This window comes from Sardina pilchardus, chromosome 8 (genome assembly GCF_963854185.1).
Source record: "Sardina pilchardus chromosome 8, fSarPil1.1, whole genome shotgun sequence".
NCBI classification, from domain to species: domain Eukaryota; kingdom Metazoa; phylum Chordata; class Actinopteri; order Clupeiformes; family Clupeidae; genus Sardina; species Sardina pilchardus.
The window spans coordinates 26822918-26850193 of record NC_085001.1 but is presented as its reverse complement, the minus strand read 5'-3'; the positions used below and the strand labels follow the sequence as shown (position 1 = coordinate 26850193).

Sequence of the window (27276 nt, the reverse complement as noted above, 5' to 3'; positions counted from 1 at the left end):
TTGTTTTTATGTGCTTTTGTCCTTTTGTGACTTTTCTTTCTGTACTTTTGGGAAGCTCGATGTAGCGCCCATGCAGGCATAGTTAGGCCTGCCAGCTGTGTACTTTTACAGCTAGCCTAGCTTTTGGGCTTCTCAAAGAAGTATTTGTCTTTGATCCTGTCGTTTGGATGGCCATCCACTCCCTTATTGTGTGAATGTCTTGGTGTTTTTGATTTATTAGTTATTTGTATTTCATTGTAGTACAGGAAATTAGGTCGGCCCTACAAAGGTCAGCTTGTGTCATCTGAGCCTTTGGTGTTATTCCTGTTCTCTGTATTTGTCTTTGTCTTTGTCATTGTCTTTTGTGGTTTGTTTCTTGTTGTAGGAGTAGGGGGCGCTGCAGGGAAGGCTGGTCACCTGGTATCGGGAGTTTAGCTTGTAGTGCCTGTGTGGGTTCACTGTGTGTTTTCCAGTACTGTTCACCTGTGTGGGTTGCGGTGGTTGCGTCTCCTATATCCACGTGTGGTCTTGACCTCCCTGTCCTCAGGATAGCCTGCCTCCCTGTGGTAAGCCCTACTCCTTCTTGTCTAATTAATTGTCTTGTTACATCCCCATCCTGTTGGGTGCAGTCATACATTTTAATAATAAATTAATATCTTCTTAAGTTTTGTTGCAGCTCTTTCCCTCCAGTCTAAGTTCTGCATTGCTCCCATTCTCAGTGCTTAAATAAAAACATTTAATTTGACGGAATTCTGTCTCCGCCTCATGCCTGATTGAACCTGTGAGCTTTCCAATCTTTCTGGGTTAACAAGAACCTATTCCCTGGTTTGGACACTAGGGTGGCGTAGTCAGCTATTAAATTAACTTGCCCGTTTGTGGCACCGCCACATTTTGGCGTTAGTCGGCAGCAGGCATACTAGCGGAGACCGATTTTCCACTTTCCTTTAACTTAAGACTATTCTGAACCAGTTTGTTTTGTTCTGTGTTTATTTTATGAGTTTTCTTTCTTCAGAGGCAAAGCAGCAGCCAGCGGACGGTGGTAGCAGCAAACATCCTTATAACAACGCTTCTGGTGAGTTTGTCAGTACTGCGCAACCTGCTGTGAGCTTGGTCATAGATTAAAACCTATTTTTTTTTATACTAATAATAATGTCGACTCCAATGGAGGAGGAATTGCAGCAGTTGAGGGATGTTGTGGCCAAATTGAGGTCTGATAATGAACGGTTTCAACGTGAAAGGACTACACCTAGTGGGCCAGGCCAGGCCGGCACTAGCTCTAATTCATCTATAAACCCGGCACAGGCCAATATGCACACTACAGAGCGGTTAGTATTTCTTCCTCGTGAGAAGAGGTGCCCTATGTTTCGAGGGAGTTCAGGTATTAGTATAGACGAGTGGTTAGACGAAGCCCGGGCCTGCATGCGAGTTCGTCACTTGTCTCCTGCTGACCAGGCTTACTTTCTTTTCGATCATTTGGAGGGGGACGCTCGGGAGGAGATTAAGCATCGCCCAAGGGAGGAGAAGGAAAACTCAGAGAGCATCATTGAAATCTTGCAGGACCTGTATGGTTGTCCTGAGTCCTATGTGGCACTGCAGGAAGCTTTCTTTTCCCGTAAACAACAAGAGGGTGAGTCCCTCCTTGAGTTTTCCCTTGCACTAATGAAATTGATAGAGAAGGTTAAGAGGTGTGCGCCGCAAGGCATTATTAATGCTGACGTTCTATTGCGTGATCAGTTTGTTGAGCACGTTTGCGAGGGCGCTCTTCGACGGGAGTTAAAGCAACTGATTCGTTGCCGGCCCACCGCGGACCTTATTGAAGTCCGTAAAGAGGCTATTAGGTGGGAACGAGAGGGTATGCCGGCAGCTCCAAGGGCCCGTAGTTTCTCGCTACCATCTTGTGGGGAAAGGCTGCATGGGCTCCCAATAGCATCATGTGCAGTTACTAGAGGTGTTACAGAGGAGGTGCCGCCTAACCTAGAGTTGAAAGAGCTAAAAGATCTGTTAAGACAACAGCAGAGCCAGATAAACCAGCTAGTCCAGAGTGTTGCTGCACTCCAGCCGCCCTTTAGGCGCACTGGGCCCCCACGTGATAGTTCCATCATTTGTAGGCGATGTCAGCGCCCTGGTCATTATGCCCGAGACTGTGATGGACAGAGGGCGTTCCACCAGTCCCAATTGACCCCTGTTGAAGCTCCCCCTCGCTCGGGTAGTTTACCATCCCGCCCTGTGCAGCTGTCGGAAAACTAGCACCCGCCGGACTATCGAGCCATAGTCCGGGTGGGGTTGTATCAGGCTCAGGGGTAGTTTTGCAATCTTGTGGTGCCATGGGTGGATTAATGTCCACTTGTCCTCATCTTGATGTCATAATGGGCGGGTCTAATGTTCCATGTTTGGTTGACACGGGGTCTATGGTGACTACCATGGCTGAAAGCTTCTTCTCAAAGAACTTTGAACCATGGGGCCAAGAGCGCCTTCAGTCTTGTCAGTGGCTGCAGCTACGTGCAGCCAACGGGCTGGACATCCCTTATTTAGGCTATTTAGAGCTAGATGTAGAACTCTGTGGCAAGGTGATCCATGCATGTGGTGTCTTGGTAGTTAAGGATCCTCCTGGTGGCATGCTTTCTAAGGTGCCTGGGGTCCTAGGTATGAATGTCATCAGTAAGTGTTATCAGGAGTTATTTGGTCAACATGGTCCTTCGCTGTTTGACTTACCTTCGGTTTCTCAGGCCCCCAGCCCAGTGGTGCAAGCACTGCAGCAATGCCACCAGGCTGTTGTTCAGCCAACTGCTGAGGGTGTTGGAAAGGTAAATGTACGTGGCCAGAGAGCTTGTCTGATCCCGGGCGGCACTATCAAGTGGGTGGCAGCTACTTGCTCTGATCGATACTCTGGGCCGAACGTACTATTTGAGCCATCGGTATCAGGTTTGCCTGTGGGATTGTTGACCTCGCCAGCTTTAGTACAGGTGACTCGGGGTACCGTATATATACAGGTGACCAATGTTGGGGAAAACGATGTAGTCCTCTATCCTCGTACAAGATTAGGTCAGGTGAGCAGTGCTAGCATTGTTAGTCTGCCTACAGGAGTTTCTGAGGTTCGCTCTATTACTGCCACATCTGGTCCCTCAGCTGTAGAATCTGCCATTGTAGACCGGATTAAGGGTTTGGATATGTCCCCGCTTAATGACTTTGAACAGGATCAGGTTCGTACACTGCTTTTGAAGTACCATTCAGTTTTTTCCACACAGGAGAGTGACTTAGGTTGTACTAACCTAATAGCTCATGAGATTCCCCTTTTAGACCCAGTCCCAGTGAGGCAGCGCTATAGGCGTATTCCACCCTCGGACTATGAAGCAGTTAAGGCCCACATACACCAACTCCTTCAGGCGCAGGTTATTAGAGAAAGCAGTAGCCCGTACGCCTCCCCCATCGTCCTTGTAAGGAAAAAGGATGGTAGTTTAAGGATGTGTGTGGACTATCGGTTATTGAATAGCAAGACCCGGAAGGACGCGTTCCCATTACCGCGGATTGATGAGTCCTTAGACACGTTGTCAGGTGCCCGCTGGTTCTCCACCATGGATTTGGCCAGCGGGTACAACCAAGTCCCGGTGATGGAGGCTGACAAAGCGAAGACTGCATTCTGCACACCTTTTGGTTTGTTTGAATGGAATAGGATGCCGTTCGGCCTTTGTAACGCCCCTAGTACGTTCCAGCGGCTCATGCAGCGCATGTTCGGAGATCAGCAGTGCCAGTCTGTTCTTCTCTATCTTGATGACATTGTGATCTTTTCTTCCACCTTAGAACAGCACCTTGAGCGGCTGGAAATGGTGTTAATGCGCTTGCAGCTGGAGGGTCTCAAAGCAAAGTTTGAAAAATGTGCATTTTTCAAGCCTGAAGTGCAGTATTTAGGACACGTAATATCTAGCCAGGGAGTGGCAACTGATCCGAGCAAGGTTGAAGCTGTGGCCAGATGGCGTCGCCCGACTAATATATCAGAACTTCGTTCCTTTCTGGGTTTTGCTAGCTACTACCGGCGCTTTGTAGAGGGGTTTGCCACATTGGCGGCCCCTCTGCATAGGCTGGTAGCTGAGCTAGGGGGTAGCAAGTCCAGGAAGGCATCTGGGCGGCCACTGTTAGAGGCGTGGTCTGGGGAGTGTGAGGAGAGCTTTGAGGGGCTGAAGCATAGGTTAGTCACTGCACCTGTTCTAGCCTATGCCGATTTTACCCGGCCTTTTATCTTGGAAGTAGATGCAAGTCATAGCGGCTTGGGGGCGGTTCTTTCGCAAGAACAGGACGGTAAGATCAGGCCTATTGCTTATGCTAGCCGAGGCCTTAGGCCCACTGAGCGCAACATGAACAATTACAGCTCAATGAAATTGGAGTTCTTGGCGCTCAAGTGGGCCTTATCCGAAAAGTTCAGGGAGTATTTACTTGGCCATAAATGTCTAGTTTATACAGACAACAATCCGCTTAGCCACCTCTCCTCTGCGAAGCTGGGTGCTACGGAGCACCGGTGGGCGGCACAGTTGGCTTCGTTCGATTTTGAGATAAAATATAGATCCGGTAAGTCCAATCGTAATGCTGACGCGCTCTCTCGGCAATATTCACCTGGGCCTAGTGAAGTGCTGGATTTAGTACCAGGGACCACCATTCCTAAGCTCCTGCAACAGGCAGTGGGTACAGAGACGAGCATCCATGCTACCCAGTTGGTGATGTCTGCCTTACCCGCTCATGCCCCTCCAGATTTGCGTTTGCTGCAGTTGGCCGATCCTGTCATCCAAAAGATTTGGTCTTTCTGGCTGTCTAAGAGCTACCCCTCTCGGGAAGAGAGACAAAAATTGTCACCACATGCTGTCACATTATTGCGTCAGTGGGACCGGTTGACCGAGAGTAACGGTGTGCTATATCGTAGGGTCTTGCGCCCAGATGGAGGGGAGGAAGTTTGTCAGCTTGTCTTGCCGGTCTCCTTGCAGTCAGATGTATTAACTGAGCTGCATCACCAACATGGCCACCAGGGTGTCAATCGTACGTTAGAGCTAGTGCGTCAGAGATGCTATTGGCCAGCCATGTCTGATGACGTGCGGCGCTGGTGTGAGGAGTGTTCTCGTTGTCAGGTGGCAAAGGCCAATCGCCCCCCTGCCACTACGTTCATGGGCCATTTGTTAGCATCTCGGCCAAACGAGATCATAGCAATTGATTTTACTACACTGGAACCATCTCAGAGTGGATTAGAGAGTGTGTTGGTAATTACAGATGTCTTCAGCAAGTATTCTATCGCTATCCCCACCCGAGACCAGCGTGCCCCAACTGTTGCTCAGATGCTGGTGACTGAATGGTTCTATCGGTTTGGCATCCCAAGTAGAATACATTCAGACCAAGGGCGCTGCTTTGAGGGTATGCTTATTCAACAACTTTGTAGCTTGTACTCCATCGACAAGACCCGAACGACACCGTACCATCCAGCTGGCAATGGGCAATGCGAGCGTTTCAATCGCACATTGCACAACCTCTTGCGCACCTTACCAGTTTCTCGTAAGCGGGACTGGGCAGCCTGCCTCCCCCAGGTCATTTTTTGTTATAACACCACCCCGCACCAGACCACTGGGGCGTCTCCACACTTGTTGATGTTTGGGCGAGAGCCCCAATTACCTGTCGACTTCATGTTGGGCAGGATCCGTGAGCCAGTGGCAGGCCGAGTTTGTGACTGGGTTCAAGAGCACCAGGCACGGCTACAAGTTGCTTTTGATGGTGCCCGCGAACGATTGTCTGCAGCTGCAGCACAGCGCAAGGCGAGACATGATCAACATGTTCGAGACCCAGCCTTAATGGAGGGTCAGTTGGTCTATGTGCGGGACATGGGAATACGGGGCCGCCACAAGATACAAGATCTGTGGAGTCCAGTAGTGCACAAAGTGCTGAGGGCCCCACATTATGGGGGGGCAGTGTACACTATTGCGCCTACCAACGATCTCCATAAGGTAAAGCATGTTCACCGTAGCATGTTGAAGGCAGTCATTGGAGGGGTGTTGCCTGTTAATCCTCTATCAGCTGGCCCTCAGGTTGAGACACCCATATGTCACCAGGGAGGTGAATCTAGTGATGAGGAACTCTGGTTGGATAGGCCACCACTCACACAGCCAACTGTCCCACAAACTGCTAGTGTGGAGGGCCCCCAAATTGTCAGCCCCTCTCGGGGCACTATTCTAGATCTTGACACCAGGGCTCTGCCCCCAATGGAACTAAGTGCTCCTAGTACTAGTGAACTACCATTGCGTAGGACCATTCGAACAACTGCTGGTCAACATTCCAACCCACATCGGCTGCCACGAATGGTGAGTGAAGGGGTTTTGGGGAGTGCTGAGATCTAACACCATCGTGGCCTGCTTAAGTTCAAATGCTGTTGGGCTTTGTGGCTGGTCTTATGTTTATTTTCTATCGTCGGGCCGACGATACATTGAGCGGGGGTGGATTGTAGCGGTGTGGAATAGTGCACCTGTGCCTTTAAGGGCTCTACTCTCCAGTCGTTGTCATTAGTAAACTGAGTGGACACAGCGGGGTGGGCTCTTTATAAGGTGACTGCCACCGTGGGCCAGGTATGCAGCAGGGGTTGAGCTAGTCGTTTGGCTTTTCCGGTGGTGGTGACTCTTCCGGTCATTAGGCTGTTCCGGTCGGTGGTTCTCTCCTGGGTGGCAGCCGGTTTTGAGATTTCGCTCCGGTACAGAGGTAGGTCTACATATTGGTTAATGCTGTTTATTACATCACGGCAGTGATGACCACTAAACCCTATTCTGCTTTGGTAGGATTATCGATCGCTCTGCGTTGTGTTGTGTTGTGCTGTGCTGTGCTGTGCTTTGCACTGGGTGCGTTCTAAGGGCTTTGCGCCCCTGAGTGTTTTTGATCATCGTGACCGCAGGTACTCCATTTCGTTGCTCTGAACTTTACACTTTACTTGTCATAGTCATGTGAACTCTCGCAACTGCTGTAACATCCACTTCATTTTAGTCACATAGGTCTCGTGGGCAGACTCGTTCCCCCCCCCTCCCCACGCATTGTTTGGTCGTCGTCCAGTGTGTGTGCTAACCCTTTCCGCTGTGGTATGTAGCCATCTAATATCTCCGCTATTCTTTCCGGCTAGTGATATGGTGAGTAACGCTTTGTTTACATATGCTCCAGCAGGTTGTAGGGTGCTGATCGCCAGGGTCATCCTTTGCTTGCTGCTGTTTTGCCTCTGTTTGTTCTTCCTTATTGATTGCCGTGTCTTGTCATTGTGTCTTGGTGTAAGAGTATGTCTTTTGTTTTTATGTGCTTTTGTCCTTTTGTGACTTTTCTTTCTGTACTTTTGGGAAGCTCGATGTAGCGCCCATGCAGGCATAGTTAGGCCTGCCAGCTGTGTACTTTTACAGCTAGCCTAGCTTTTGGGCTTCTCAAAGAAGTATTTGTCTTTGATCCTGTCGTTTGGATGGCCATCCACTCCCTTATTGTGTGAATGTCTTGGTGTTTTTGATTTATTAGTTATTTGTATTTCATTGTAGTACAGGAAATTAGGTCGGCCCTACAAAGGTCAGCTTGTGTCATCTGAGCCTTTGGTGTTATTCCTGTTCTCTGTATTTGTCTTTGTCTTTGTCATTGTCTTTTGTGGTTTGTTTCTTGTTGTAGGAGTAGGGGGCGCTGCAGGGAAGGCTGGTCACCTGGTATCGGGAGTTTAGCTTGTAGTGCCTGTGTGGGTTCACTGTGTGTGTTTTCCAGTACTGTTCACCTGTGTGGGTTGCGGTGGTTGCGTCTCCTATATCCACGTGTGGTCTTGACCTCCCTGTCCTCAGGATAGCCTGCCTCCCTGTGGTAAGCCCTACTCCTTCTTGTCTAATTAATTGTCTTGTTACATCCCCATCCTGTTGGGTGCAGTCATACATTTTAATAATAAATTAATATCTTCTTAAGTTTTGTTGCAGCTCTTTCCCTCCAGTCTAAGTTCTGCATTGCTCCCATTCTCAGTGCTTAAATAAAAACATTTAATTTGACGGAATTCTGTCTCCGCCTCATGCCTGATTGAACCTGTGAGCTTTCCAATCTTTCTGGGTTAACAAGAACCTATTCCCTGGTTTGGACACTAGGGTGGCGTAGTCAGCTATTAAATTAACTTGCCCGTTTGTGGCACCGCCACACGAGAATCATACCCCTAGACCAACGAGCCAGCTTGCTCAAATGCTTATGTCGAGCATTTTGAGCATCAATATTTAGCTGAAAGGAAAGGTAGCTGTGGTGGTGTTGAGCTGCAGCTAAGCTATGCTGTACATCAAAGGTGAGACAGTGCTCACACAATCTCATGATACTGACAAAAGCTTGCTTGGCGACGGGCTCGTCCGGGATTTGAACCCGGGACCTCTCGCACCCTAAGCGAGAATCATACCCCTAGACCAACGAGCCCCGACAGAGTGTGACTTCAGCTGAAAAAAAAAAAACGTGCAATTTTCTCCACCACTGACGGGACTTGAAAAAGGACACATTTCAAAAGAGTTTACCTGTCTAGCTTACGGGCTCGTCCGGGATTTGAACCCGGGACCTCTCGCACCCAAAGCGAGAACCATACCCCTAGACCAACGAGCCGCTGAGTGCTGCAATGGGTTTTATTTTGTGTGGACCCCTTGCATTCCTGAGTAAGTCAAAATAGTTTTCCAGAATGGGCTCTTTTCCTGCAATGGCTAACAACAGAGGGTGGTCGTCGTTTATTTCGTTAGAGTGGATTTTTTTCTGTAAAGTCTGGCATTTCTTTGTGAAAGAAGGGCTCGTCCGGGAGTTGAACCCGGGACCTCTCGCACCCGAAGCGAGAATCATACCCCTAGACCAACGAGCCTGGGCCAAGGATGCCATTTATTCAGCGCCTTTCCTCACACCAACGTTTTAGAGTGGTCTGCAGAAAAGACGGTCATTTCAGCTGCGTTCCACTGTGCATCAACATTTCCGAAAGTAAGTCCTGGGGGGTATTCCATCAAGCGAGCTAACCGTTAATCGCGGCTAACTTTGATAAGCCTCGCTAATTTTAGAGAGAGTTTGGTTCCATTACTCCCGCTAACAGGAATCTCAGCTGAGTTGCTGGGGTAACATATGCTTCTGAACTAACCTGGTCGGTGGCAGGCTAACTGCCGAGCTAAATTAATCTGTGTTGCAAAAAAAAACACCAGTCGGAAAACGAGTCCCAAACCATTGGTTCCGTCAACCTGTGCTTTCGTCACCTGTAGCCTACAACTTAAAAAATAGAAGGAGAAACTTTTTTCCGACAGTGTTGCAAGCATTGATTAAGGCTAGGCTACCTATTCGCTAGTTTCAAAGAATTTCTGAAAATTATGCAACTTACATTGTTTGAACTTGATCTGTGTGTGGTCCAAGGAATCTTGCGGCTCTGTTCAAAGCACAACTTGCGTGGTGTCATGCGCAGCGTGACAGAATATCAGCCGAGATCTGTTTTGCGTGTTCTCGGGTTCGGTTCCCATGCGATGAATTTACATAGGCTATGTTAACACATAAATATTGCCATGTTTAGTTATACTCTTTAATGAAAGGCATCACTATTGATAAAGGGTCATGTAGCTTGTTCAGTGACAGTAGGCAGGCTGTCAGTGATGAGGCAAGCCAGCCTGCCTAATTCTGTAAAGGCTAATTAAAACCGCTTCATATAGGCTAGTCTATTGATTAGGCCTATAGTTCAGATATCAAACCAACTGTATTACACAAATTAAATATGAAATGACATATTGAAAGCCAATATTGCATTTCAGATATTTCACAAACACTTTGGCAGAACTAATGCTTATGGGAGACAATAGGTTTTCTCCCAATAGGCTACTCCCAGGACAATACTAATTTATTTTATGACCACCGAAAAAATATTTTAGAGTGAACCCTTTTAATAGAACGTAGGTTGTCTTTAATGTTGAATAGCTGCCAAAGTTGTTTTGAGTTTAAATAGCCTAGGCTACTTATTCACTCGTTTTGTTCAGAGTGAAGACAATCAAAGTCCCAATTCAAACCATCATAATTACTGTTTAGCGATTTACAGTAGGCCTAGGCCTACGATTTCGTTATTCTCCTTTTTAGGCAACTACTGTATCTATGTTTTTTCTCTCGTGTTCAATTTGATTACTTCCGATGGAAATCCTGTAGATGGCGCTTGTAAATCGAACTGAAATCTTCTAGTTTGCCTTAATTTTACGACATGTATCGTCTTTTCGTCAATCTATGGTTTTGGTCTACTTTTCTACCTCGTGCACGAGCAGACATGAAGCTGATTTTAGCCTCGTTTGAATAAACGAGGGCAAGATGCAGCTAACTTGAGTTAATGGAACGGCTTTAGCTTCAAGTGGAAGTCTACACTAGTTCAAGCCAGGCTATTTCTGTTGAGCGCCGCCTTGTTTAGCGAGGTTGATGGAATACCCCCCTGGGTAACTAAGTGCAGCAGTTGACCGGTGGCCGGTAGAACCAAACGATGCAGAGTTTCACAGAATAAAGGGCTCGTCCGGGATTTGAACCCGGGACCTCTCGCACCCTAAGCGAGAATCATACCTCTAGACCAACGAGCCAGCTTGCTCAAATGCTTATGTCGAGCATTTTGAGCATCAATATTTAGCTGAAAGGAAAGGTAGCTGTGGTGGTGTTGAGCTGCAGCTAAGCTATGCTGTACATCAAAGGTGAGACAGTGCTCACACAATCTCATGATACTGACAAAAGCTTGCTTGGCGACGGGCTCGTCCGGGATTTGAACCCGGGACCTCTCGCACCCTAAGCGAGAATCATACCCCTAGACCAACGAGCCCCGACAGAGTGTGACTTCAGCTGAAAAAAAAAAAACGTGCAATTTTCTCCACCACTGACGGGACTTGAAAAAGGACACATTTCAAAAGAGTTTACCTGTCTAGCTTACGGGCTCGTCCGGGATTTGAACCCGGGACCTCTCGCACCCAAAGCGAGAATCATACCCCTAGACCAACGAGCCGCAATTGAACAGTTTTGTGGGGTGAAAAGGAACATCCAACCGAGGCTAATTCTCTACAGGACACAAGCGTTTGGCGGTGAGGCCCACAATAAATTGGGGAGAAAGCACAAACGGGCTCGTCCGGGATTTGAACCCGGGACCTCTCGCACCCAAAGCGAGAATCATACCCCTAGACCAACGAGCCGCTGAGTGCTGCAATGGGTTTTATTTTGTGTGGACCCCTTGCATTCCTGAGTAAGTCAAAAAAGTTTTCCAGAATGGGCTCTTTTCCTGCAATGGCTAACAAAAGAGGGTGGTCGTCGTTTATTTCGTTAGAGTGGATTTTTTTCTGTAAAGTCTGGCATTTCTTTGTGAAAGAAGGGCTCGTCCGGGAGTTGAACCCGGAACCTCTCGCACCCGAAGCGAGAATCATACCCCTAGACCAACGAGCCTGGGCCAAGGATGCCATTTATTCAGCGCCTTTCCTCACACCAACGTTTTAGAGTGGTCTGGAGAAAAGACGGTCATTTCAGCTGCGTTCCACTGTGCATCAACATTTCCGAAAGTAAGTCCTGGGTAACTAAGTGCAGCAGTTGACCGGTGGCCGGTAGAACCAAACGATGCAGAGTTTCACAGAATAAAGGGCTCGTCCGGGATTTGAACCCGGGACCTCTCGCACCCTAAGCGAGAATCATACCCCTAGACGAACGAGCCAGCTTGCTCAAATGCTTATGTCGAGCATTTTGAGCATCAATATTTAGCTGAAAGGAAAGGTAGCTGTGTCGGTGTTGAGCTGCAGCTAAGCTATGCTGTACATCAAAGGTGAGACAGTGCTCACACAATCTCATGATACTGACAAAAGCTTGCTTGGCGACGGGCTCGTCCGGAGACCGGGGACCTCTCGCACCCTAAGCGAGAATCATACCCCTAGACCAACGAGCCCCGACAGAGTATGACTTCAGCTGAAAAAAAAAAACGTGCAATTTTCTCCACCACTGACGGGACTTGAAAAAGGACACATTTCAAAAGAGTTTACCTGTCTAGCTTACGGGCTCGTCCGGGATTTGAACCCGGGACCTCTCGCACCCAAAGCGAGAATCATACCCCTAGACCAACGAGCCGCTGAGTGCTGCAATGGGTTTTATTTTGTGTGGACCCCTTGCATTCCTGAGTAAGTCAAAAAAGTTTTCCAGAATGGGCTCTTTTCCTGCAATGGCTAACAACAGAGGGTGGTCGTCGTTTATTTCGTTAGAGTGGATTTTTTTCTGTAAAGTCTGGCATTTCTTTGTGAAAGAAGGGCTCGTCCGGGAGTTGAACCCGGGACCTCTGGCACCCGAAGCGAGAATCATACCCCTAGACCAACGAGCCTGGGCCAAGGATGCCATTTATTCAGCGCCTTTCCTCACACCAACGTTTTAGAGTGGTCTGCAGAAAAGACGGTCATTTCAGCTGCGTTCCACTGTGCATCAACATTTCCGAAAGTAAGTCCTGGGTAACTAAGTGCAGCAGTTGACCGGTGGCCGGTAGAACCAAACGATGCAGAGTTTCACAGAATAAAGGGCTCGTCCGGGATTTGAACCCGGGACCTCTCGCACCCTAAGCGAGAATCATACCCCTAGACCAACGAGCCAGCTTGCTCAAATGCTTATGTCGAGCATTTTGAGCATCAATATTTAGCTGAAAGGAAAGGTAGCTGTGGTGGTGTTGAGCTGCAGCTAAGCTATGCTGTACATCAAAGGTGAGACAGTGCTCACACAATCTCATGATACTGACAAAAGCTTGCTTGGCGACGGGCTCGTCCGGGATTTGAACCCGGGACCTCTCGCACCCTAAGCGAGAATCATACCCCTAGACCAACGAGCCCCGACAGAGTGTGACTTCAGCTGAAAAAAAAAAAACGTGCAATTTTCTCCACCACTGACGGGACTTGAAAAAGGACACATTTCAAAAGAGTTTACCTGTCTAGCTTACGGGCTCGTCCGGGATTTGAACCCGGGACCTCTCGCACCCAAAGCGAGAATCATACCCCTAGACCAACGAGCCGCTGAGTGCTGCAATGGGTTTTATTTTGTGTGGACCCCTTGCATTCCTGAGTAAGTCAAAAAAGTTTTCCAGAATGGGCTCTTTTCCTGCAATGGCTAACAACAGAGGGTGGTCGTCGTTTATTTCGTTAGAGTGGATTTTTTTCTGTAAAGTCTGGCATTTCTTTGTGAAAGAAGGGCTCGTCCGGGAGTTGAACCCGGGACCTCTCGCACCCGAAGCGAGAATCATACCCCTAGACCAACGAGCCTGGGCCAAGGATGCCATTTATTCAGCGCCTTTCCTCACACCAACGTTTTAGAGTGGTCTGCAGAAAAGACGGTCATTTCAGCTGCGTTCCACTGTGCATCAACATTTCCGAAAGTAAGTCCTGGGTAACTAAGTGCAGCAGTTGACCGGTGGCCGGTAGAACCAAACGATGCAGAGTTTCACAGAATAAAGGGCTCGTCCGGGATTTGAACCCGGGACCTCTCGCACCCTAAGCGAGAATCATACCTCTAGACCAACGAGCCAGCTTGCTCAAATGCTTATGTCGAGCATTTTGAGCATCAATATTTAGCTGAAAGGAAAGGTAGCTGTGGTGGTGTTGAGCTGCAGCTAAGCTATGCTGTACATCAAAGGTGAGACAGTGCTCACACAATCTCATGATACTGACAAAAGCTTGCTTGGCGACGGGCTCGTCCGGGATTTGAACCCGGGACCTCTCGCACCCTAAGCGAGAATCATACCCCTAGACCAACGAGCCCCGACAGAGTGTGACTTCAGCTGAAAAAAAAAAAACGTGCAATTTTCTCCACCACTGACGGGACTTGAAAAAGGACACATTTCAAAAGAGTTTACCTGTCTAGCTTACGGGCTCGTCCGGGATTTGAACCCGGGACCTCTCGCACCCAAAGCGAGAATCATACCCCTAGACCAACGAGCCGCTGAGTGCTGCAATGGGTTTTATTTTGTGTGGACCCCTTGCATTCTTGAGTAAGTCAAAAAAGTTTTCCAGAATGGGCTCTTTTCCTGCAATGGCTAACAACAGAGGGTGGTCGTCGTTTATTTCGTTAGAGTGGATTTTTTTCTGTAAAGTCTGGCATTTCTTTGTGAAAGAAGGGCTCGTCCGGGAGTTGAACCCGGGACCTCTGGCACCCGAAGCGAGAATCATACCCCTAGACCAACGAGCCTGGGCCAAGGATGCCATTTATTCAGCGCCTTTCCTCACACCAACGTTTTAGAGTGGTCTGCAGAAAAGACGGTCATTTCAGCTGCGTTCCACTGTGCATCAACATTTCCGAAAGTAAGTCCTGGGGCCCGTTGCACAAAAGCAGAATTAAGACATCCGGGATAACTTACTGAGCCGCGATCACTGAATCCTAAACAAGAGCATACTGGCTGAATTGGTTGCACAAAGACCAATCCAGGATGAGCAGACACGGATTCATCAAGCCAGGTGTAAGTTATTCGGTGTATGTGCGCGTTCTCGTTTCTCCCCCAATAACTCGCGGTTGGAGTAAAAAACACGCGAAAAATAGCGTCTTGCACACAAAGTGAACAACCGCTTTTGATATAGACTAACAACGAGGTAAAGTGTTACTTTTTTGGATGGGGGTTCATGATTATTTCTGTTACATAGCGGGAGTAGGTGTGGCAGATCAACTGAATGCAAATTTACGTATGCACCCACGTGTGAGAGCTTCCTTGTCTCGGCACGCAACGTCATTAAGGAAGCGCTTTTCCACCGCAATGCACAAAGTATCTTAATTTGTCTTAAAAGCCGAATTAGTTGAAAACACCTTCGAAAAATGTCCCCTCCACTTCCAATCAACTACCAGCCTACAGCAGCCTATTCATCAAACATCTGTCAAAAAAGAAGCAAACAACGAGTAGGCTATGTTATTCATTATAAGGCCACCATAATTTAAATGACATCCATATGGTATTAGGCAGACATTCTGCTGTGTTTTGCGAGTAAATGCATGTAGCAAATAATATAGAAATGGAATCTACAGCTCTTTAAAAAAAAATCACGTGGAGGTCTCATTTGAATGACAGCTAGCTGAACCAATCAGATAATGTAATTACCATTAGAATCAACTTATCTTGGATGTTAGCCTGGTCAGGAGCAGGCTAGCTCCACAGAATAAATCGCCATGGTAACTTATACCATAACATATCCTGCTGCCCCCTATCCCGCTTTTGTGCAACTGGATCACGGATAAATTGAGCCAGGATAACCAAGATATCCCGGGTTAATCCCTTATCCTAGTTTTGTGCAATAGGCCCCTGGGTAACTAAGTGCAGCAGTTGACCGGTGGCCGGTAGAACCAAACGATGCAGAGTTTCACAGAATAAAGGGCTCGTCCGGGATTTGAACCCGGGACCTCTCGCACCCTAAGCGAGAATCATACCCCTAGACCAACGAGCCAGCTTGCTCAAATGCTTATGTCGAGCATCTTGTGCATCAATATTTAGCTGAAAGGAAAGGTAGCTGTGGTGGTGTTGAGCTGCAGCTAAGCTATGCTGTACATCAAAGGTGAGACAGTGCTCACAAAATCTCATGATACTGACAAAAGCTTGCTTGGCGACGGGCTCGTCCGGGATTTGAACCCGGGACCTCTCGCACCCTAAGCGAGAATCATACCCCTAGACCAACGAGCCCAGACAGAGTGTGACTTCAGCTGAAAAAAAAAACCGTGCAATTTTCTCCACCACTGACGGGACTTGAAAAAGGACACATTTCAAAAGAGTTTACCTGTCTAGCTTACGGGCTCGTCCGGGATTTGAACCCGGGACCTCTCGCACCCAAAGCGAGAATCATACCCCTAGACCAACGAGCCGCAATTGAACAGTTTTGTGGGGTGAAAAGGAACATCCAACCGAGGCTAATTCTCTACAGGACACAAGCGTTTGGCGGTGAGGCCCACAATAAATTGGGGAGAAAGCACAAACGGGCTCGTTCGGGATTTGAACCCGGGACCTCTCGCACCCAAAGCGAGAATCATACCCCTAGACCAACGAGCCGCTGAGTGCTGCAATGGGTTTTATTTTGTGTGGACCCCTTGCATTCCTGAGTAAGTCAAAAAAGTTTTCCAGAATGGGCTCTTTTCCTGCAATGGCTAACAAAAGAGGGTGGTCGTCGTTTATTTCGTTAGAGTGGATTTTTTTCTGTAAAGTCTGGCATTTCTTTGTGAAAGAAGGGCTCGTCCGGGAGTTGAACCCGGGACCTCTCGCACCCGAAGCGAGAATCATACCCCTAGACCAACGAGCCTGGGCCAAGGATGCCATTTATTCAGCGCCTTTCCTCACACCAACGTTTTAGAGTGGTCTGCAGAAAAGACGGTCATTTCAGCTGCGTTCCACTGTGCATCAACATTTCCGAAAGTAAGTCCTGGGGGGTATTCCATCAAGCGAGCTAACCGTTAATCGCGGCTAACTTTGATAAGCCTCGCTAATTTTAGAGAGAGTTTGGTTCCATTACTCCCGCTAACAGGAATCTCAGCTGAGTTGCTGGGGTAACATATGCTTCTGAACTAACCTGGTCGGTGGCAGGCTAACTGCCGAGCTAAATTAATCTGTGTTGCAAAAAAAAACACCAGTCGGAAAACGAGTCCCAAACCATTGGTTCCGTCAACCTGTGCTTTCGTCACCTGTAGCCTACAACTTAAAAAATAGAAGGAGAAACTTTTTTCCGACAGTGTTGCAAGCATTGATTAAGGCTAGGCTACCTATTCGCTAGTTTCAAAGAATTTCTGAAAATTATGCAACTTACATTGTTTGAACTTGATCTGTGTGTGGTCCAAGGAATCTTGCGGCTCTGTTCAAAGCACAACTTGCGTGGTGTCATGCGCAGCGTGACAGAATATCAGCCGAGATCTGTTTTGCGTGTTCTCGGGTTCGGTTCCCATGCGATGAATTTACATAGGCTATGTTAACACATAAATATTGCCATGTTTAGTTATACTCTTTAATGAAAGGCATCACTATTGATAAAGGGTCATGTAGCTTGTTCAGTGACAGTAGGCAGGCTGTCAGTGATGAGGCAAGCCAGCCTGCCTAATTCTGTAAAGGCTAATTAAAACCGCTTCATATAGGCTAGTCTATTGATTAGGCCTATAGTTCAGATATCAAACCAACTGTATTACACAAATTAAATATGAAATGACATATTGAAAGCCAATATTGCATTTCAGATATTTCACAAACACTTTGGCAGAACTAATGCTTATGGGAGACAATAGGTTTTCTCCCAATAGGCTACTCCCAGGACAATACTAATTTATTTTATGACCACCGAAAAAATATTTTAGAGTGAACCCTTTTAATAGAACGTAGGTTGTCTTTAATGTTGAATAGCTGCCAAAGTTGTTTTGAGTTTAAATAGCCTAGGCTACTTATTCACTCGTTTTGTTCAGAGTGAAGACAATCAAAGTCCCAATTCAAACCATCATAATTACTGTTTAGCGATTTACAGTAGGCCTAGGCCTACGATTTCGTTATTCTCCTTTTTAGGCAACTACTGTATCTATGTTTTTTCTCTCGTGTTCAATTTGATTACTTCCGATGGAAATCCTGTAGATGGCGCTTGTAAATCGAACTGAAATCTTCTAGTTTGCCTTAATTTTACGACATGTATCGTCTTTTCGTCAATCTATGGTTTTGGTCTACTTTTCTACCTCGTGCACGAGCAGACATGAAGCTGATTTTAGCCTCGTTTGAATAAACGAGGGCAAGATGCAGCTAACTTGAGTTAATGGAACGGCTTTAGCTTCAAGTGGAAGTCTACACTAGTTCAAGCCAGGCTATTTCTGTTGAGCGCCGCCTTGTTTAGCGAGGTTGATGGAATACCCCCCTGGGTAACTAAGTGCAGCAGTTGACCGGTGGCCGGTAGAACCAAACGATGCAGAGTTTCACAGAATAAAGGGCTCGTCCGGGATTTGAACCCGGGACCTCTCGCACCCTAAGCGAGAATCATACCTCTAGACCAACGAGCCAGCTTGCTCAAATGCTTATGTCGAGCATTTTGAGCATCAATATTTAGCTGAAAGGAAAGGTAGCTGTGGTGGTGTTGAGCTGCAGCTAAGCTATGCTGTACATCAAAGGTGAGACAGTGCTCACACAATCTCATGATACTGACAAAAGCTTGCTTGGCGACGGGCTCGTCCGGGATTTGAACCCGGGACCTCTCGCACCCTAAGCGAGAATCATACCCCTAGACCAACGAGCCCCGACAGAGTGTGACTTCAGCTGAAAAAAAAAAAACGTGCAATTTTCTCCACCACTGACGGGACTTGAAAAAGGACACATTTCAAAAGAGTTTACCTGTCTAGCTTACGGGCTCGTCCGGGATTTGAACCCGGGACCTCTCGCACCCAAAGCGAGAATCATACCCCTAGACCAACGAGCCGCTGAGTGCTGCAATGGGTTTTATTTTGTGTGGACCCCTTGCATTCTTGAGTAAGTCAAAAAAGTTTTCCAGAATGGGCTCTTTTCCTGCAATGGCTAACAACAGAGGGTGGTCGTCGTTTATTTCGTTAGAGTGGATTTTTTTCTGTAAAGTCTGGCATTTCTTTGTGAAAGAAGGGCTCGTCCGGGAGTTGAACCCGGGACCTCTGGCACCCGAAGCGAGAATCATACCCCTAGACCAACGAGCCTGGGCCAAGGATGCCATTTATTCAGCGCCTTTCCTCACACCAACGTTTTAGAGTGGTCTGCAGAAAAGACGGTCATTTCAGCTGCGTTCCACTGTGCATCAACATTTCCGAAAGTAAGTCCTGGGGCCCGTTGCACAAAAGCAGAATTAAGACATCCGGGATAACTTACTGAGCCGCGATCACTGAATCCTAAACAAGAGCATACTGGCTGAATTGGTTGCACAAAGACCAATCCAGGATGAGCAGACACGGATTCATCAAGCCAGGTGTAAGTTATTCGGTGTATGTGCGCGTTCTCGTTTCTCCCCCAATAACTCGCGGTTGGAGTAAAAAACACGCGAAAAATAGCGTCTTGCACACAAAGTGAACAACCGCTTTTGATATAGACTAACAACGAGGTAAAGTGTTACTTTTTTGGATGGGGGTTCATGATTATTTCTGTTACATAGCGGGAGTAGGTGTGGCAGATCAACTGAATGCAAATTTACGTATGCACCCACGTGTGAGAGCTTCCTTGTCTCGGCACGCAACGTCATTAAGGAAGCGCTTTTCCACCGCAATGCACAAAGTATCTTAATTTGTCTTAAAAGCCGAATTAGTTGAAAACACCTTCGAAAAATGTCCCCTCCACTTCCAATCAACTACCAGCCTACAGCAGCCTATTCATCAAACATCTGTCAAAAAAGAAGCAAACAACGAGTAGGCTATGTTATTCATTATAAGGCCACCATAATTTAAATGACATCCATATGGTATTAGGCAGACATTCTGCTGTGTTTTGCGAGTAAATGCATGTAGCAAATAATATAGAAATGGAATCTACAGCTCTTTAAAAAAAAATCACGTGGAGGTCTCATTTGAATGACAGCTAGCTGAACCAATCAGATAATGTAATTACCATTAGAATCAACTTATCTTGGATGTTAGCCTGGTCAGGAGCAGGCTAGCTCCACAGAATAAATCGCCATGGTAACTTATACCATAACATATCCTGCTGCCCCCTATCCCGCTTTTGTGCAACTGGATCACGGATAAATTGAGCCAGGATAACCAAGATATCCCGGGTTAATCCCTTATCCTAGTTTTGTGCAATAGGCCCCTGGGTAACTAAGTGCAGCAGTTGACCGGTGGCCGGTAGAACCAAACGATGCAGAGTTTCACAGAATAAAGGGCTCGTCCGGGATTTGAACCCGGGACCTCTCGCACCCTAAGCGAGAATCATACCCCTAGACCAACGAGCCAGCTTGCTCAAATGCTTATGTCGAGCATCTTGTGCATCAATATTTAGCTGAAAGGAAAGGTAGCTGTGGTGGTGTTGAGCTGCAGCTAAGCTATGCTGTACATCAAAGGTGAGACAGTGCTCACAAAATCTCATGATACTGACAAAAGCTTGCTTGGCGACGGGCTCGTCCGGGATTTGAACCCGGGACCTCTCGCACCCTAAGCGAGAATCATACCCCTAGACCAACGAGCCCAGACAGAGTGTGACTTCAGCTGAAAAAAAAAACCGTGCAATTTTCTCCACCACTGACGGGACTTGAAAAAGGACACATTTCAAAAGAGTTTACCTGTCTAGCTTACGGGCTCGTCCGGGATTTGAACCCGGGACCTCTCGCACCCAAAGCGAGAATCATACCCCTAGACCAACGAGCCGCAATTGAACAGTTTTGTGGGGTGAAAAGGAACATCCAACCGAGGCTAATTCTCTACAGGACACAAGCGTTTGGCGGTGAGGCCCACAATAAATTGGGGAGAAAGCACAAACGGGCTCGTTCGGGATTTGAACCCGGGACCTCTCGCACCCAAAGCGAGAATCATACCCCTAGACCAACGAGCCGCTGAGTGCTGCAATGGGTTTTATTTTGTGTGGACCCCTTGCATTCCTGAGTAAGTCAAAAAAGTTTTCCAGAATGGGCTCTTTTCCTGCAATGGCTAACAAAAGAGGGTGGTCGTCGTTTATTTCGTTAGAGTGGATTTTTTTCTGTAAAGTCTGGCATTTCTTTGTGAAAGAAGGGCTCGTCCGGGAGTTGAACCCGGGACCTCTCGCACCCGAAGCGAGAATCATACCCCTAGACCAACGAGCCTGGGCCAAGGATGCCATTTATTCAGCGCCTTTCCTCACACCAACGTTTTAGAGTGGTCTGCAGAAAAGACGGTCATTTCAGCTGCGTTCCACTGTGCATCAACATTTCCGAAAGTAAGTCCTGGGGGGTATTCCATCAAGCGAGCTAACCGTTAATCGCGGCTAACTTTGATAAGCCTCGCTAATTTTAGAGAGAGTTTGGTTCCATTACTCCCGCTAACAGGAATCTCAGCTGAGTTGCTGGGGTAACATATGCTTCTGAACTAACCTGGTCGGTGGCAGGCTAACTGCCGAGCTAAATTAATCTGTGTTGCAAAAAAAAACACCAGTCGGAAAACGAGTCCCAAACCATTGGTTCCGTCAACCTGTGCTTTCGTCACCTGTAGCCTACAACTTAAAAAATAGAAGGAGAAACTTTTTTCCGACAGTGTTGCAAGCATTGATTAAGGCTAGGCTACCTATTCGCTAGTTTCAAAGAATTTCTGAAAATTATGCAACTTACATTGTTTGAACTTGATCTGTGTGTGGTCCAAGGAATCTTGCGGCTCTGTTCAAAGCACAACTTGCGTGGTGTCATGCGCAGCGTGACAGAATATCAGCCGAGATCTGTTTTGCGTGTTCTCGGGTTCGGTTCCCATGCGATGAATTTACATAGGCTATGTTAACACATAAATATTGCCATGTTTAGTTATACTCTTTAATGAAAGGCATCACTATTGATAAAGGGTCATGTAGCTTGTTCAGTGACAGTAGGCAGGCTGTCAGTGATGAGGCAAGCCAGCCTGCCTAATTCTGTAAAGGCTAATTAAAACCGCTTCATATAGGCTAGTCTATTGATTAGGCCTATAGTTCAGATATCAAACCAACTGTATTACACAAATTAAATATGAAATGACATATTGAAAGCCAATATTGCATTTCAGATATTTCACAAACACTTTGGCAGAACTAATGCTTATGGGAGACAATAGGTTTTCTCCCAATAGGCTACTCCCAGGACAATACTAATTTATTTTATGACCACCGAAAAAATATTTTAGAGTGAACCCTTTTAATAGAACGTAGGTTGTCTTTAATGTTGAATAGCTGCCAAAGTTGTTTTGAGTTTAAATAGCCTAGGCTACTTATTCACTCGTTTTGTTCAGAGTGAAGACAATCAAAGTCCCAATTCAAACCATCATAATTACTGTTTAGCGATTTACAGTAGGCCTAGGCCTACGATTTCGTTATTCTCCTTTTTAGGCAACTACTGTATCTATGTTTTTTCTCTCGTGTTCAATTTGATTACTTCCGATGGAAATCCTGTAGATGGCGCTTGTAAATCGAACTGAAATCTTCTAGTTTGCCTTAATTTTACGACATGTATCGTCTTTTCGTCAATCTATGGTTTTGGTCTACTTTTCTACCTCGTGCACGAGCAGACATGAAGCTGATTTTAGCCTCGTTTGAATAAACGAGGGCAAGATGCAGCTAACTTGAGTTAATGGAACGGCTTTAGCTTCAAGTGGAAGTCTACACTAGTTCAAGCCAGGCTATTTCTGTTGAGCGCCGCCTTGTTTAGCGAGGTTGATGGAATACCCCCCTGGGTAACTAAGTGCAGCAGTTGACCGGTGGCCGGTAGAACCAAACGATGCAGAGTTTCACAGAATAAAGGGCTCGTCCGGGATTTGAACCCGGGACCTCTCGCACCCTAAGCGAGAATCATACCTCTAGACCAACGAGCCAGCTTGCTCAAATGCTTATGTCGAGCATTTTGAGCATCAATATTTAGCTGAAAGGAAAGGTAGCTGTGGTGGTGTTGAGCTGCAGCTAAGCTATGCTGTACATCAAAGGTGAGACAGTGCTCACACAATCTCATGATACTGACAAAAGCTTGCTTGGCGACGGGCTCGTCCGGGATTTGAACCCGGGACCTCTCGCACCCTAAGCGAGAATCATACCCCTAGACCAACGAGCCCCGACAGAGTGTGACTTCAGCTGAAAAAAAAAAAACGTGCAATTTTCTCCACCACTGACGGGACTTGAAAAAGGACACATTTCAAAAGAGTTTACCTGTCTAGCTTACGGGCTCGTCCGGGATTTGAACCCGGGACCTCTCGCACCCAAAGCGAGAATCATACCCCTAGACCAACGAGCCGCAATTGAACAGTTTTGTGGGGTGAAAAGGAACATCCAACCGAGGCTAATTCTCTACAGGACACAAGCGTTTGGCGGTGAGGCCCACAATAAATTGGGGAGAAAGCACAAACGGGCTCGTCCGGGATTTGAACCCGGGACCTCTCGCACCCAAAGCGAGAATCATACCCCTAGACCAACGAGCCGCTGAGTGCTGCAATGGGTTTTATTTTGTGTGGACCCCTTGCATTCCTGAGTAAGTCAAAAAAGTTTTCCAGAATGGGCTCTTTTCCTGCAATGGCTAACAAAAGAGGGTGGTCGTCGTTTATTTCGTTAGAGTGGATTTTTTTCTGTAAAGTCTGGCATTTCTTTGTGAAAGAAGGGCTCGTCCGGGAGTTGAACCCGGAACCTCTCGCACCCGAAGCGAGAATCATACCCCTAGACCAACGAGCCTGGGCCAAGGATGCCATTTATTCAGCGCCTTTCCTCACACCAACGTTTTAGAGTGGTCTGGAGAAAAGACGGTCATTTCAGCTGCGTTCCACTGTGCATCAACATTTCCGAAAGTAAGTCCTGGGTAACTAAGTGCAGCAGTTGACCGGTGGCCGGTAGAACCAAACGATGCAGAGTTTCACAGAATAAAGGGCTCGTCCGGGATTTGAACCCGGGACCTCTCGCACCCTAAGCGAGAATCATACCCCTAGACGAACGAGCCAGCTTGCTCAAATGCTTATGTCGAGCATTTTGAGCATCAATATTTAGCTGAAAGGAAAGGTAGCTGTGTCGGTGTTGAGCTGCAGCTAAGCTATGCTGTACATCAAAGGTGAGACAGTGCTCACACAATCTCATGATACTGACAAAAGCTTGCTTGGCGACGGGCTCGTCCGGAGACCGGGGACCTCTCGCACCCTAAGCGAGAATCATACCCCTAGACCAACGAGCCCCGACAGAGTATGACTTCAGCTGAAAAAAAAAAACGTGCAATTTTCTCCACCACTGACGGGACTTGAAAAAGGACACATTTCAAAAGAGTTTACCTGTCTAGCTTACGGGCTCGTCCGGGATTTGAACCCGGGACCTCTCGCACCCAAAGCGAGAATCATACCCCTAGACCAACGAGCCGCTGAGTGCTGCAATGGGTTTTATTTTGTGTGGACCCCTTGCATTCCTGAGTAAGTCAAAAAAGTTTTCCAGAATGGGCTCTTTTCCTGCAATGGCTAACAACAGAGGGTGGTCGTCGTTTATTTCGTTAGAGTGGATTTTTTTCTGTAAAGTCTGGCATTTCTTTGTGAAAGAAGGGCTCGTCCGGGAGTTGAACCCGGGACCTCTGGCACCCGAAGCGAGAATCATACCCCTAGACCAACGAGCCTGGGCCAAGGATGCCATTTATTCAGCGCCTTTCCTCACACCAACGTTTTAGAGTGGTCTGCAGAAAAGACGGTCATTTCAGCTGCGTTCCACTGTGCATCAACATTTCCGAAAGTAAGTCCTGGGTAACTAAGTGCAGCAGTTGACCGGTGGCCGGTAGAACCAAACGATGCAGAGTTTCACAGAATAAAGGGCTCGTCCGGGATTTGAACCCGGGACCTCTCGCACCCTAAGCGAGAATCATACCCCTAGACCAACGAGCCAGCTTGCTCAAATGCTTATGTCGAGCATTTTGAGCATCAATATTTAGCTGAAAGGAAAGGTAGCTGTGGTGGTGTTGAGCTGCAGCTAAGCTATGCTGTACATCAAAGGTGAGACAGTGCTCACACAATCTCATGATACTGACAAAAGCTTGCTTGGCGACGGGCTCGTCCGGGATTTGAACCCGGGACCTCTCGCACCCTAAGCGAGAATCATACCCCTAGACCAACGAGCCCCGACAGAGTGTGACTTCAGCTGAAAAAAAAAAAACGTGCAATTTTCTCCACCACTGACGGGACTTGAAAAAGGACACATTTCAAAAGAGTTTACCTGTCTAGCTTACGGGCTCGTCCGGGATTTGAACCCGGGACCTCTCGCACCCAAAGCGAGAATCATACCCCTAGACCAACGAGCCGCTGAGTGCTGCAATGGGTTTTATTTTGTGTGGACCCCTTGCATTCCTGAGTAAGTCAAAAAAGTTTTCCAGAATGGGCTCTTTTCCTGCAATGGCTAACAACAGAGGGTGGTCGTCGTTTATTTCGTTAGAGTGGATTTTTTTCTGTAAAGTCTGGCATTTCTTTGTGAAAGAAGGGCTCGTCCGGGAGTTGAACCCGGGACCTCTCGCACCCGAAGCGAGAATCATACCCCTAGACCAACGAGCCTGGGCCAAGGATGCCATTTATTCAGCGCCTTTCCTCACACCAACGTTTTAGAGTGGTCTGCAGAAAAGACGGTCATTTCAGCTGCGTTCCACTGTGCATCAACATTTCCGAAAGTAAGTCCTGGGTAACTAAGTGCAGCAGTTGACCGGTGGCCGGTAGAACCAAACGATGCAGAGTTTCACAGAATAAAGGGCTCGTCCGGGATTTGAACCCGGGACCTCTCGCACCCTAAGCGAGAATCATACCTCTAGACCAACGAGCCAGCTTGCTCAAATGCTTATGTCGAGCATTTTGAGCATCAATATTTAGCTGAAAGGAAAGGTAGCTGTGGTGGTGTTGAGCTGCAGCTAAGCTATGCTGTACATCAAAGGTGAGACAGTGCTCACACAATCTCATGATACTGACAAAAGCTTGCTTGGCGACGGGCTCGTCCGGGATTTGAACCCGGGACCTCTCGCACCCTAAGCGAGAATCATACCCCTAGACCAACGAGCCCCGACAGAGTGTGACTTCAGCTGAAAAAAAAAAAACGTGCAATTTTCTCCACCACTGACGGGACTTGAAAAAGGACACATTTCAAAAGAGTTTACCTGTCTAGCTTACGGGCTCGTCCGGGATTTGAACCCGGGACCTCTCGCACCCAAAGCGAGAATCATACCCCTAGACCAACGAGCCGCTGAGTGCTGCAATGGGTTTTATTTTGTGTGGACCCCTTGCATTCTTGAGTAAGTCAAAAAAGTTTTCCAGAATGGGCTCTTTTCCTGCAATGGCTAACAACAGAGGGTGGTCGTCGTTTATTTCGTTAGAGTGGATTTTTTTCTGTAAAGTCTGGCATTTCTTTGTGAAAGAAGGGCTCGTCCGGGAGTTGAACCCGGGACCTCTGGCACCCGAAGCGAGAATCATACCCCTAGACCAACGAGCCTGGGCCAAGGATGCCATTTATTCAGCGCCTTTCCTCACACCAACGTTTTAGAGTGGTCTGCAGAAAAGACGGTCATTTCAGCTGCGTTCCACTGTGCATCAACATTTCCGAAAGTAAGTCCTGGGGCCCGTTGCACAAAAGCAGAATTAAGACATCCGGGATAACTTACTGAGCCGCGATCACTGAATCCTAAACAAGAGCATACTGGCTGAATTGGTTGCACAAAGACCAATCCAGGATGAGCAGACACGGATTCATCAAGCCAGGTGTAAGTTATTCGGTGTATGTGCGCGTTCTCGTTTCTCCCCCAATAACTCGCGGTTGGAGTAAAAAACACGCGAAAAATAGCGTCTTGCACACAAAGTGAACAACCGCTTTTGATATAGACTAACAACGAGGTAAAGTGTTACTTTTTTGGATGGGGGTTCATGATTATTTCTGTTACATAGCGGGAGTAGGTGTGGCAGATCAACTGAATGCAAATTTACGTATGCACCCACGTGTGAGAGCTTCCTTGTCTCGGCACGCAACGTCATTAAGGAAGCGCTTTTCCACCGCAATGCACAAAGTATCTTAATTTGTCTTAAAAGCCGAATTAGTTGAAAACACCTTCGAAAAATGTCCCCTCCACTTCCAATCAACTACCAGCCTACAGCAGCCTATTCATCAAACATCTGTCAAAAAAGAAGCAAACAACGAGTAGGCTATGTTATTCATTATAAGGCCACCATAATTTAAATGACATCCATATGGTATTAGGCAGACATTCTGCTGTGTTTTGCGAGTAAATGCATGTAGCAAATAATATAGAAATGGAATCTACAGCTCTTTAAAAAAAAATCACGTGGAGGTCTCATTTGAATGACAGCTAGCTGAACCAATCAGATAATGTAATTACCATTAGAATCAACTTATCTTGGATGTTAGCCTGGTCAGGAGCAGGCTAGCTCCACAGAATAAATCGCCATGGTAACTTATACCATAACATATCCTGCTGCCCCCTATCCCGCTTTTGTGCAACTGGATCACGGATAAATTGAGCCAGGATAACCAAGATATCCCGGGTTAATCCCTTATCCTAGTTTTGTGCAATAGGCCCCTGGGTAACTAAGTGCAGCAGTTGACCGGTGGCCGGTAGAACCAAACGATGCAGAGTTTCACAGAATAAAGGGCTCGTCCGGGATTTGAACCCGGGACCTCTCGCACCCTAAGCGAGAATCATACCCCTAGACCAACGAGCCAGC

General features: G+C 47.2%; 2 long non-coding RNA genes and 45 other non-coding genes across 47 annotated transcripts; 2 read left to right on the top strand and 45 right to left on the bottom strand.

Annotated features, from left to right (window-relative positions):
- The first annotated feature begins 6 nt into the window (after nucleotides 1-6).
- On the top strand, nucleotides 7-7893 carry LOC134089621 (uncharacterized). The gene is made up of 3 exons (XR_009940091.1): nucleotides 7-545; nucleotides 992-1051; nucleotides 7633-7893. It is a non-coding gene; the product is annotated as an uncharacterized LOC134089621 (long non-coding RNA).
- Nucleotides 6412-7254, top strand: LOC134089619 (uncharacterized). Its single transcript, XR_009940089.1, has 4 exons — nucleotides 6412-6699; nucleotides 6777-6889; nucleotides 6979-7070; nucleotides 7153-7254. It is a non-coding gene; the product is annotated as an uncharacterized LOC134089619 (long non-coding RNA).
- A 435-nt stretch (nucleotides 7894-8328) lies between the features above and the next one.
- trnap-agg (transfer RNA proline (anticodon AGG)) lies at nucleotides 8329-8400 on the bottom strand. The gene has a single exon. It is a non-coding gene; the product is annotated as a tRNA-Pro (tRNA).
- Nucleotides 8401-8755: 355 nt separating this feature from the next.
- trnap-cgg (transfer RNA proline (anticodon CGG)) lies at nucleotides 8756-8827 on the bottom strand. Its single transcript has one exon. It is a non-coding gene; the product is annotated as a tRNA-Pro (tRNA).
- A 1651-nt stretch (nucleotides 8828-10478) lies between these two features.
- Nucleotides 10479-10550, bottom strand: trnap-agg (transfer RNA proline (anticodon AGG)). The gene has a single exon. It is a non-coding gene; the product is annotated as a tRNA-Pro (tRNA).
- Nucleotides 10551-10711: 161 nt separating this feature from the next.
- trnap-agg (transfer RNA proline (anticodon AGG)) lies at nucleotides 10712-10783 on the bottom strand. Its single transcript has one exon. It is a non-coding gene; the product is annotated as a tRNA-Pro (tRNA).
- A 108-nt stretch (nucleotides 10784-10891) lies between these two features.
- Nucleotides 10892-10963, bottom strand: trnap-ugg (transfer RNA proline (anticodon UGG)). Its single transcript has one exon. It is a non-coding gene; the product is annotated as a tRNA-Pro (tRNA).
- A 112-nt stretch (nucleotides 10964-11075) lies between these two features.
- On the bottom strand, nucleotides 11076-11147 carry trnap-ugg (transfer RNA proline (anticodon UGG)). The gene has a single exon. It is a non-coding gene; the product is annotated as a tRNA-Pro (tRNA).
- Nucleotides 11148-11322: 175 nt separating this feature from the next.
- trnap-cgg (transfer RNA proline (anticodon CGG)) lies at nucleotides 11323-11394 on the bottom strand. The gene has a single exon. It is a non-coding gene; the product is annotated as a tRNA-Pro (tRNA).
- A 597-nt stretch (nucleotides 11395-11991) lies between these two features.
- On the bottom strand, nucleotides 11992-12063 carry trnap-ugg (transfer RNA proline (anticodon UGG)). Its single transcript has one exon. It is a non-coding gene; the product is annotated as a tRNA-Pro (tRNA).
- Nucleotides 12064-12238: 175 nt separating this feature from the next.
- Nucleotides 12239-12310, bottom strand: trnap-cgg (transfer RNA proline (anticodon CGG)). The gene has a single exon. It is a non-coding gene; the product is annotated as a tRNA-Pro (tRNA).
- A 190-nt stretch (nucleotides 12311-12500) lies between these two features.
- Nucleotides 12501-12572, bottom strand: trnap-agg (transfer RNA proline (anticodon AGG)). The gene has a single exon. It is a non-coding gene; the product is annotated as a tRNA-Pro (tRNA).
- Nucleotides 12573-12733: 161 nt separating this feature from the next.
- trnap-agg (transfer RNA proline (anticodon AGG)) lies at nucleotides 12734-12805 on the bottom strand. The gene has a single exon. It is a non-coding gene; the product is annotated as a tRNA-Pro (tRNA).
- A 108-nt stretch (nucleotides 12806-12913) lies between these two features.
- Nucleotides 12914-12985, bottom strand: trnap-ugg (transfer RNA proline (anticodon UGG)). The gene has a single exon. It is a non-coding gene; the product is annotated as a tRNA-Pro (tRNA).
- A 175-nt stretch (nucleotides 12986-13160) lies between these two features.
- Nucleotides 13161-13232, bottom strand: trnap-cgg (transfer RNA proline (anticodon CGG)). Its single transcript has one exon. It is a non-coding gene; the product is annotated as a tRNA-Pro (tRNA).
- Nucleotides 13233-13422: 190 nt separating this feature from the next.
- trnap-agg (transfer RNA proline (anticodon AGG)) lies at nucleotides 13423-13494 on the bottom strand. Its single transcript has one exon. It is a non-coding gene; the product is annotated as a tRNA-Pro (tRNA).
- Nucleotides 13495-13655: 161 nt separating this feature from the next.
- Nucleotides 13656-13727, bottom strand: trnap-agg (transfer RNA proline (anticodon AGG)). The gene has a single exon. It is a non-coding gene; the product is annotated as a tRNA-Pro (tRNA).
- A 108-nt stretch (nucleotides 13728-13835) lies between these two features.
- Nucleotides 13836-13907, bottom strand: trnap-ugg (transfer RNA proline (anticodon UGG)). Its single transcript has one exon. It is a non-coding gene; the product is annotated as a tRNA-Pro (tRNA).
- A 175-nt stretch (nucleotides 13908-14082) lies between these two features.
- trnap-cgg (transfer RNA proline (anticodon CGG)) lies at nucleotides 14083-14154 on the bottom strand. The gene has a single exon. It is a non-coding gene; the product is annotated as a tRNA-Pro (tRNA).
- A 1169-nt stretch (nucleotides 14155-15323) lies between these two features.
- Nucleotides 15324-15395, bottom strand: trnap-agg (transfer RNA proline (anticodon AGG)). The gene has a single exon. It is a non-coding gene; the product is annotated as a tRNA-Pro (tRNA).
- Nucleotides 15396-15556: 161 nt separating this feature from the next.
- On the bottom strand, nucleotides 15557-15628 carry trnap-agg (transfer RNA proline (anticodon AGG)). Its single transcript has one exon. It is a non-coding gene; the product is annotated as a tRNA-Pro (tRNA).
- A 107-nt stretch (nucleotides 15629-15735) lies between these two features.
- trnap-ugg (transfer RNA proline (anticodon UGG)) lies at nucleotides 15736-15807 on the bottom strand. Its single transcript has one exon. It is a non-coding gene; the product is annotated as a tRNA-Pro (tRNA).
- A 359-nt stretch (nucleotides 15808-16166) lies between these two features.
- Nucleotides 16167-16238, bottom strand: trnap-cgg (transfer RNA proline (anticodon CGG)). Its single transcript has one exon. It is a non-coding gene; the product is annotated as a tRNA-Pro (tRNA).
- A 1651-nt stretch (nucleotides 16239-17889) lies between these two features.
- On the bottom strand, nucleotides 17890-17961 carry trnap-agg (transfer RNA proline (anticodon AGG)). The gene has a single exon. It is a non-coding gene; the product is annotated as a tRNA-Pro (tRNA).
- A 161-nt stretch (nucleotides 17962-18122) lies between these two features.
- On the bottom strand, nucleotides 18123-18194 carry trnap-agg (transfer RNA proline (anticodon AGG)). Its single transcript has one exon. It is a non-coding gene; the product is annotated as a tRNA-Pro (tRNA).
- A 108-nt stretch (nucleotides 18195-18302) lies between these two features.
- trnap-ugg (transfer RNA proline (anticodon UGG)) lies at nucleotides 18303-18374 on the bottom strand. Its single transcript has one exon. It is a non-coding gene; the product is annotated as a tRNA-Pro (tRNA).
- Nucleotides 18375-18549: 175 nt separating this feature from the next.
- Nucleotides 18550-18621, bottom strand: trnap-cgg (transfer RNA proline (anticodon CGG)). Its single transcript has one exon. It is a non-coding gene; the product is annotated as a tRNA-Pro (tRNA).
- Nucleotides 18622-19790: 1169 nt separating this feature from the next.
- trnap-agg (transfer RNA proline (anticodon AGG)) lies at nucleotides 19791-19862 on the bottom strand. Its single transcript has one exon. It is a non-coding gene; the product is annotated as a tRNA-Pro (tRNA).
- Nucleotides 19863-20023: 161 nt separating this feature from the next.
- On the bottom strand, nucleotides 20024-20095 carry trnap-agg (transfer RNA proline (anticodon AGG)). The gene has a single exon. It is a non-coding gene; the product is annotated as a tRNA-Pro (tRNA).
- A 107-nt stretch (nucleotides 20096-20202) lies between these two features.
- Nucleotides 20203-20274, bottom strand: trnap-ugg (transfer RNA proline (anticodon UGG)). Its single transcript has one exon. It is a non-coding gene; the product is annotated as a tRNA-Pro (tRNA).
- A 359-nt stretch (nucleotides 20275-20633) lies between these two features.
- trnap-cgg (transfer RNA proline (anticodon CGG)) lies at nucleotides 20634-20705 on the bottom strand. Its single transcript has one exon. It is a non-coding gene; the product is annotated as a tRNA-Pro (tRNA).
- Nucleotides 20706-22356: 1651 nt separating this feature from the next.
- On the bottom strand, nucleotides 22357-22428 carry trnap-agg (transfer RNA proline (anticodon AGG)). The gene has a single exon. It is a non-coding gene; the product is annotated as a tRNA-Pro (tRNA).
- Nucleotides 22429-22589: 161 nt separating this feature from the next.
- trnap-agg (transfer RNA proline (anticodon AGG)) lies at nucleotides 22590-22661 on the bottom strand. The gene has a single exon. It is a non-coding gene; the product is annotated as a tRNA-Pro (tRNA).
- A 108-nt stretch (nucleotides 22662-22769) lies between these two features.
- trnap-ugg (transfer RNA proline (anticodon UGG)) lies at nucleotides 22770-22841 on the bottom strand. Its single transcript has one exon. It is a non-coding gene; the product is annotated as a tRNA-Pro (tRNA).
- Nucleotides 22842-22953: 112 nt separating this feature from the next.
- On the bottom strand, nucleotides 22954-23025 carry trnap-ugg (transfer RNA proline (anticodon UGG)). The gene has a single exon. It is a non-coding gene; the product is annotated as a tRNA-Pro (tRNA).
- Nucleotides 23026-23200: 175 nt separating this feature from the next.
- trnap-cgg (transfer RNA proline (anticodon CGG)) lies at nucleotides 23201-23272 on the bottom strand. The gene has a single exon. It is a non-coding gene; the product is annotated as a tRNA-Pro (tRNA).
- A 597-nt stretch (nucleotides 23273-23869) lies between these two features.
- trnap-ugg (transfer RNA proline (anticodon UGG)) lies at nucleotides 23870-23941 on the bottom strand. Its single transcript has one exon. It is a non-coding gene; the product is annotated as a tRNA-Pro (tRNA).
- Nucleotides 23942-24116: 175 nt separating this feature from the next.
- On the bottom strand, nucleotides 24117-24188 carry trnap-cgg (transfer RNA proline (anticodon CGG)). Its single transcript has one exon. It is a non-coding gene; the product is annotated as a tRNA-Pro (tRNA).
- A 190-nt stretch (nucleotides 24189-24378) lies between these two features.
- On the bottom strand, nucleotides 24379-24450 carry trnap-agg (transfer RNA proline (anticodon AGG)). The gene has a single exon. It is a non-coding gene; the product is annotated as a tRNA-Pro (tRNA).
- A 161-nt stretch (nucleotides 24451-24611) lies between these two features.
- Nucleotides 24612-24683, bottom strand: trnap-agg (transfer RNA proline (anticodon AGG)). The gene has a single exon. It is a non-coding gene; the product is annotated as a tRNA-Pro (tRNA).
- Nucleotides 24684-24791: 108 nt separating this feature from the next.
- On the bottom strand, nucleotides 24792-24863 carry trnap-ugg (transfer RNA proline (anticodon UGG)). The gene has a single exon. It is a non-coding gene; the product is annotated as a tRNA-Pro (tRNA).
- Nucleotides 24864-25038: 175 nt separating this feature from the next.
- trnap-cgg (transfer RNA proline (anticodon CGG)) lies at nucleotides 25039-25110 on the bottom strand. Its single transcript has one exon. It is a non-coding gene; the product is annotated as a tRNA-Pro (tRNA).
- Nucleotides 25111-25300: 190 nt separating this feature from the next.
- Nucleotides 25301-25372, bottom strand: trnap-agg (transfer RNA proline (anticodon AGG)). Its single transcript has one exon. It is a non-coding gene; the product is annotated as a tRNA-Pro (tRNA).
- Nucleotides 25373-25533: 161 nt separating this feature from the next.
- Nucleotides 25534-25605, bottom strand: trnap-agg (transfer RNA proline (anticodon AGG)). Its single transcript has one exon. It is a non-coding gene; the product is annotated as a tRNA-Pro (tRNA).
- Nucleotides 25606-25713: 108 nt separating this feature from the next.
- On the bottom strand, nucleotides 25714-25785 carry trnap-ugg (transfer RNA proline (anticodon UGG)). The gene has a single exon. It is a non-coding gene; the product is annotated as a tRNA-Pro (tRNA).
- Nucleotides 25786-25960: 175 nt separating this feature from the next.
- trnap-cgg (transfer RNA proline (anticodon CGG)) lies at nucleotides 25961-26032 on the bottom strand. Its single transcript has one exon. It is a non-coding gene; the product is annotated as a tRNA-Pro (tRNA).
- A 1169-nt stretch (nucleotides 26033-27201) lies between these two features.
- On the bottom strand, nucleotides 27202-27273 carry trnap-agg (transfer RNA proline (anticodon AGG)). The gene has a single exon. It is a non-coding gene; the product is annotated as a tRNA-Pro (tRNA).
- Between the last annotated feature and the right edge of the window lie 3 nt (nucleotides 27274-27276).